A 7,677-nucleotide genomic window follows, 5' to 3' on the forward strand; every position below is an offset into this window, starting at 1 on the left:
AGTTTGTTGGCCAAACATGTCTTCCTACTCCCGGGCGTTACTTGTGTTCATTTTTCTGTTCTCTCTCTTTCCTACTCTATAATCCCAGGGATAAGAATCACTTGGGGTAACGGGTTTTTCTTCATCTCAATTCTCTGCTCTTTTTGGAATCTTTCTTTTCCCTGGAAGAGATCCCCTAGCATTTTCTTAACTATTTCAGTGCAGTGTCATTCCTGATGAGTCTGGAGACCTGACGCATTTTGATGCTTTCTTCATCCTTCTAATACACTCAAAAGATATTCTTCTCTTCCTTTCCTCTTTCCTTATCAATTTATTAATTGCTGGCAGTTTTGACTGATGTGTTTAGTTTTGGGGCAGAAGCCATTCTTCTATCTATGTGTCTTAAACATTGTTTCTGGCTGCTCTGCCAGTGCTTATCATGGTTTTGACTACCATATTTTCCACTGCACCTGTTTCCTACTTAGTCAAAAAATGCTCCATTTGTTTCCAGAATAGTAGCCCATTCATCTTCTGCTGCAGTGCTTTCCACTGGTCCCATGAAAAATTCCTCTGTGTTAATCATGCTGTTATCAATCCTTTCTTCATACTGTGCAGTTTTCCAGCATGTGAAAACCCTTGCTCAGTTGGACTCTTGATGGATCTTCTTGCCACCTTTATTTTTCTCCGCCCCCCCCAAATGTCAGAGAGCCACTTATCTTTTGAGAACAGCCACAGCATATGAACTTTATGTGGTGTCATATAGGTTCACCCTCCAAGCCCCACTTTCCTGGCTGTTTTGGTTCCTTTGTGATATCAGTTGTATCCACAGTATAAGACAATTGCTTGTCTTCCTTAATCCTTTAGTCAGAAGACTGACGGTCTTTTTTGCTCAATAAATTGAAGATCATCTATTATTTTTTAATTCTGTATCTTTCCAACATCCTGTGAGAGGTAGCCCAGGATCCTAATAATTATGGGGACTCTTTGTTTGGCATCCTTAATATTTCAAGATTTTAAAATTGATTTTATAACTTTAAAGCCTAAACAAACTTTTCTGTCCAACAATAAACTTTCTACTTACTGTGACAGGAATTTTTTTCTGCTTACAGTCCCATTGCATTCATTTTCTAACTACATATTTCTATTTCATCAATACACAGTAATAATTTCTTTCATACTTCTTTGTAATTCTTTTATATTTTCCCTTTCTGCTGGAATTGAATGAAAATTATTAAAACCACCATGCTCTTCAGAATAACATATTCTTGGTAAACAAAACATGAACAGCTTTCTTCTTTTTTTTTTTTTTGTTATCTGTGCCCCCTTTTGCAGGTGGAAAATAAATTGGTTTTTTATTGAATATTTAAGTATAATCAATCAGATTTGAATCTCTCTAACCTTCTGCTCAACAGGAAAGGTATCTGACAGAAATCTTCTTCCAATATCATTAATATTGGAAGAAGTGTCAAATATCAATCTGTTTATCATTAGTTCTCATCTGAGCTACTTCGCTGCAGGCCATAAATAGCAAAATTTCCTCTACAATTCCACTAGTAGAAGTACTTTCATATGCCTGGCTTTATCTTGGCACACAGGGAACAGCTTGTCAACAATGTCCTCTCACAGGCATATATAATCATAGAATGATTTGAGTTGAAAGGGACGTTTAAAGATCATCTAGTTCACACCCCAATGACATCTTCCACTAGACTGCATTGCTTAAAGTCCCACCCAGTTTCAGGGATAGAGCATGTTTGTGGTGGTCCCAAGGAATCCTACCTTAGAAATCACAATGTTAACTCTTTTAACAGGACTTTTTATACTCAGTCTTTACCTTCCTTGGCCTTTACAGGTGTGTTAACATTGGTTTTGTCTATTCAATGGCAGGCCCTTGCTGATACCTTTTTTCTTTTTGGATCACTTCCATGCTCCAAATCTGGGAGATAAACCCCTCTCTCATGGCTATTGCCTCCTCGCTCTTTATCTTCTTTGACTTGCCCGAAAGTAGCTCATTCTCTTTCTCTTTTTGTTTTTTTTTCTTTCTTTCTCTTTTTGTTTTTTTTCTTTCTTTCTCTTAAAAACAAATTAACTTTTGGAGCACCAAACTCTTTATTCACATTTGTTCACAGAAACTTGCAGTTTCAGTAAGGGACAGAAAGTTAGAAGTGTGCAATTTTCTAAACTCTGTATCTGTATCTACTTTTGGTCAACAACTCCTTTTGCTGTTCTCGAGGTCAATAAACCCAAGGATCTGTGTCGCATGACAAGGTTCAATATTGCCATACAGGAGTTTTGGGGTTTTTTTTTAACCCCTTAGATTATCAGGTTTTATAATTTCAGATGACAGTTTTATCATAGGTCATCTCAATTTGATATAGAGGTTTTCTTGCATATTTCTTATAACAAAAAAAAAAGAGTGCCAAATAAGACGTGATTGTGTTCCATTGGTCAGACATATACCTTTTCACTGAAATTCATACAAAACTCATGTCTTGTAACTGTTATGAATGTGCAATGTGTTAAAGGAAAATTTAGTTTTAAAATCAATAGGATTTTTAGAATCAAATTTTCCCTATTTAGCCAAATCAAATACTAAGAATAAAATAAACCTATCTTTTAAAAGATATCACAAAAGATAATTTTTTAAAAATAAATTGGTGAGGGGTGGTTAGGGGTTTTTTTTTGATTGAGTCACAATTTGGAATTCTTCAAAGGGCATCAGCAGATCTTCCTCTACTTCCACAAAGTTATGTTTAAATCCCGACATACAGGTAATTTAAGGTTTTGTCAACTGATTTGGGCTGGCAATCTCAGTAGGAGACTATGAAAGACTGAAGTGGCATCAAGAGGCATAGGTAAGAGAAAATGTCCTGTCATATGAGAAATAGGAGACTTCTAACACCTCTGAAGCTTTTAGCTGCTATACAGAAAGTGATATCATACAGCAACACCTCAGTGTTAAAATACTGAATTTACATGCATAAGTCAGCTGGAATTTCAGTGACTGCATTTTGACAGTACCTGTATATTTTAAAAATTTCAGCCATCATTTGTCTGATATGCATGAACAATTCTTATAGCACAGACTGTCACTGTAGCATTGAGAGGTCTAGAACTATTAATAAGATTTTAATCTTTCATTAACTGAGATGTTCAATGACATTTTTCTTTGTTGTGAAGAAGCTGGGCAATTTATAGAGCTGCATCATCCTTTGAAGTAAAACTAAGAGGGTACCGAGCACAACAAGTTCACATCCATACTTCTGCTTAGTCTGTGAAAAGTCTAAATATTTACCTTACCTTACTGCAGGGGAGAATGGGAAGAGTTTAGTAACCAATATTGATAATCAAGTAAGAAATCAGAAAAGATATGCATACCTTAGATGACACATTTTGCAAATTTGAAGAGATTTTTTTTTTCCCCTAGTTCTACTGGCTGCAGGCTGATAACCTCTTTCCTGCCCCCACCACAACAGCATCAACAACAACAAAATCCTGAGCTCTCAGCACCTCCAAAAACATGGTGGTGAGAAAGTATACTCCTGGAAAGCCAGCCTGGCATTTTAAGGTGTGGATATTAAGCCTTTCTGGAACTGCAGAGGGCAAGAGATTTTTTTCAAAAAAGCTACTAACATTAAGTCACTTATAAGTCTCCCGTCAAGGATTAGGTAACCCTGGTAAGTAGGGTAAATTACTTCCAACAAAAGTGCCAGCTCATGTGCATCAAAGAGACCAAAAAGATATTTTTCTCTCTCTTTATTCAGGGGATGTAAATTGTGCTTTAGAAGCAAAGATTTCTCTGCATGGTGCAACGGAAAAGAATCCAGAACTTTTAAACCCAGGGAGCCTTTGAAAGCTATTTTAAAAATTGTTTTTTCCTGCAGGGTTCTACTGAGCTTAATGAACCTCGTGGGCTTGGCAGGCAGTCCTGCTGGCTCCTGCAGCCTGTGGGAAGTGAGGTTACTTTGGAGCTCATCCATCTCCACATCACATCTCAAAGCAGCAGCTTTACCAGATGTGCTAATGGAGCAGCTCTGCCAGCCTAGTTGATAAACACTTATATTTTTAAATTCTTTGCCTGCTAAATTATCCCTGTACACTTAAAGCTACACACACACACATATGCTAACAAGTAAGTAACCTACAAGCCTAGCAAGCATAATAGTGGGAAGACGAAGGCCGCTCAAGCCATTTGCACATTCCTTGCAAATCCCAGTTCAATGAAGGCATTTCATTAAATCTGTATCAAAAATATCTCCTTCACAGAAAGAGTTTGTGTAACTATTTCCAACATCATTACTACTTGTTGTTTGATTTCACAGGCTAATATGTTTCAAGTTGAATGGCTAAGAAGCAGGCTTATCATTGATGCCTTGAATTGGAATATAGAATTGCAAAAAGAAACTTTAAAAAAAAAAAAAAGCCAAGCACTTTATTAAGCCCTGTAAATGCCATTAAAAGTCACTAATAACTTTACTCTTTAAACACTGTAAGATTTTAAAGTCTCAACAAAACTAAGCAAGTCAGTAGGAATTAATATTAAATTGACTTATTACCATGAATAATTTTTACTCTTACAAGAAAAGAGGCCATTGATTGCAAAGTTCACATCACAGGAAGGCAAGAAGTTGCCATCATCTGCCCCAGAACTGAATGTAGGAATTATATTATAATTTACTTGTACAAATCATTGTGTTATAGCTGCAAACCCATTTGATCTCCATCTGTAAGCTCATCAAATCTGCTTGTCCACTCAAGTTCCCTTTGCTGCTAACTTGCCCTTTAATTAAACTTCACTAGGGTTTGGGGGACGAACTTTGTATGAGCTTCATATGTCTCCAGTGGAATCAATAGCAATATTTTCACTGATTTCATCGGAGAACAATCTGGTCTTATGATACACTAAAAAATCTAATTAGAAAATTTATAGAAACAGCTGTACGCTATGAAGAGTCACTTAGTGCAGTGAGGCTGCAGTAATATCCCACTAGGAACTTATACTTCAGCCTTTTGGAGGCCATCTTTCCCTCTGCCTTTTCCCCCTGATTGCGGGAGTGTTTTAAAGCAGGTTTGGTCTTGATATCATAGGCTGTAAATTTGGAAAAACACAGCTATCCAGGGGGCAATACTGATGTCTAAACTTGTGGCATCTGTTGATTAACATAACCATCCCTGAGTTTTCTTAATATCACTTTATTGCCTAATGTTTTTCTACATTAATGCCTGACAAACACAGAGAAGAAACCTAATATATGTGTTTCCAATGGTTAGGCTTCAGAAGCATACAAATGTACATGATGAATTCCAGTATAGTATTTTCAGTCTTACTTCTGTAAGAACCTAATATGCCTCTGCAGATTACAGACTAAAATTACTGGATAGTAGTGCAGCCTAAGCCAATGCCTGAGAACACCGAGTGCTTTTAAGGTCTTCCGTAAACCTTTTCTGTAACTCCTGTTTTGGGCTCTGGCCTTTACATCCTTTAGTTTAACATGGTTTCACTAGAGTATGAACGAAAGAGATTGCAGAGCTTGGAGACCTTTCAATAATGGGGAAGAGGTGAACTGAAAAATTAGATTTCTTCAAGCTTCGTGGTCCAAGTGCTCAACCTAAGCCTAAGTAGCCATATTTATCTCCTCACCCAGACTCTTTTCTATCCATTGCTACAGATGGTCAAAACACTTTGGCAGACACTGATTTTTTTCTGATTCAAACCCCAACAAGTTGCAGGTTCTATAACTTCAGAGGAGTGAAAATTAATCATTTTGATCTTGCAGGTAAAGAGCTTTGAAGATCACATAACTTGAGCAGCAGTGATAAGACAATTCATCAGGATGGAAATGCCTGGCCTTCTATTTTAAACATAATAATGAACAAAATAGTTCACTGAAGCATCCAGACTTCGTGGAGGAGGAGGGAGGGAAGGATTTGGGGGCTTTTTTTGGTTTATTTTTAGTGATTGCCTAATATTTTAAGTGTGATGACAAATCAGGTCTGTGAGGAAAATACAGATGGTGTTCTGACCGGCTGAAGGAAATTCAGGCACTAATGATTTTGCTGCCATCGTTATTAACTAACTTTTGGGTTTAAGTATATGTGGAGATACGATCTTCATGGAGAGGAGCTATTGATGGCAAAAGTATTTACTAGAATATTCTGACAGAGGCAAATTTTCAGAGATAAATAGACTGCATAATCCTATCCTATCCCTCCTCAAAACATAGAACCATAAAAATATTATTGTTGGAATAGACTTCTAAGATCATTGAGTCCAACCATTAAACTTGCACCACTATATGCAGCACATCCACATGTGTTTTTTTTTTAATACATCCAGGGATGGTTATTCCACCACTTCCCTGGACAGTCATTTCTAATGCCTGATGACCCTTTCAGAGAAGGAATTTTCCCTAATATCTAATCTAGGCCTTCCATGGTAGAGGGGGAGGTTGTGACAGACTAGGTTTCAAAAAAAAATTTCAGATGCCTGATCTGAGCAGGTCTGAGAAATTACATTCAGAGAAAGACTTTCAGCTTGTTCTCAGTCAGTATGCTTCAAACAACACTTTAACTTCTGTTTTCTCATAAACTTTTTCCCATCGTTACCAGTTTATAAAAATGCACTAGTTTAGACCAAAACTCCTCAGTTTACTTTTGCTGACATCTTCTAGATAATTTTAATTGAAGTTATCTGAGGAAGAAGTGGTATCTTCAGACATATCAGGGAAGTATACAAGATATTACAGAAAAGAGAAAAAATACTGGCTTCTACTTGAGAAGCGTGACAAATCTGTAGCTGCTTTCTATAAAAAACATCTCCATAGGAATATGGGAGACACCAAGCATCTTGGACCCTCTGTGAGGGTGGAGTAAAGTGTATTCACAGGTTGATTACAGTTTAATTTCTGCTATCTCAGTACCGGTTAAGAAGACATAAATAAATTATTTGTAGCAAAATCTCTTTCAAATCATTGGCTGATAGAAGCCAAAGATGCTTTCAAAGCAAAGGGCAGATGAAATAAAAAATTGGCTCCACAAACAATAGGAACCTTATTAGCAATAGGAAATGCTATTTGGAGATGCTGATGCTCTGGATTCATTTCACTGACAGTTGAATCAAAATGCAAATTCTGGCAGACAGGTCTAAGAGGCAGAACAAGCAAATGATTTTTGAAATGCAGCTTTAAAACTGGGAGATTAAATCTTCCATTTGTACTTTCTAATGAAAGGTAAATATCTAAAAATATGAGAGGGGGATAAAGTTCCAGTGAAGAAGTTTGCGTGAGCTGGCAAATGAAACTTTGCTATTTTTTGCAAAAAGCTTAAATGTACATTGCCAGACTATGGCAAGCTGGTTTTGACCAGCCTTTGTTTTGTGGCAGTGGATTAGAAGTAAAAGAAAAATAATTAAAACCTCTGGCAAATTTTATTCCGCTACCCCATGTCTTGTCACATAAGCCTGTATTTTGGGTGATATGGGTTGATACATACTAACATAATTCAGCAAAACATGATATGAAAATTTGTGGCATGGTGGAAATTTAAAAAAAAAAAAGAAAAAATTACTTCAGAAGAACTGCTCTGCCTGGGAGATAATGGACTACCTCCTTTTTCTTCCTTCTAAATCACTTACTACGTTGCTAGCTTTTCAAATCACTGCAGAATTACAGCATATTGATAACAGGACGATAATCACAA

The sequence above is a fragment of the Pseudopipra pipra genome, chromosome 1, assembly GCF_036250125.1.
Source record: "Pseudopipra pipra isolate bDixPip1 chromosome 1, bDixPip1.hap1, whole genome shotgun sequence".
NCBI classification, from domain to species: Eukaryota; Metazoa; Chordata; class Aves; order Passeriformes; family Pipridae; genus Pseudopipra; species Pseudopipra pipra.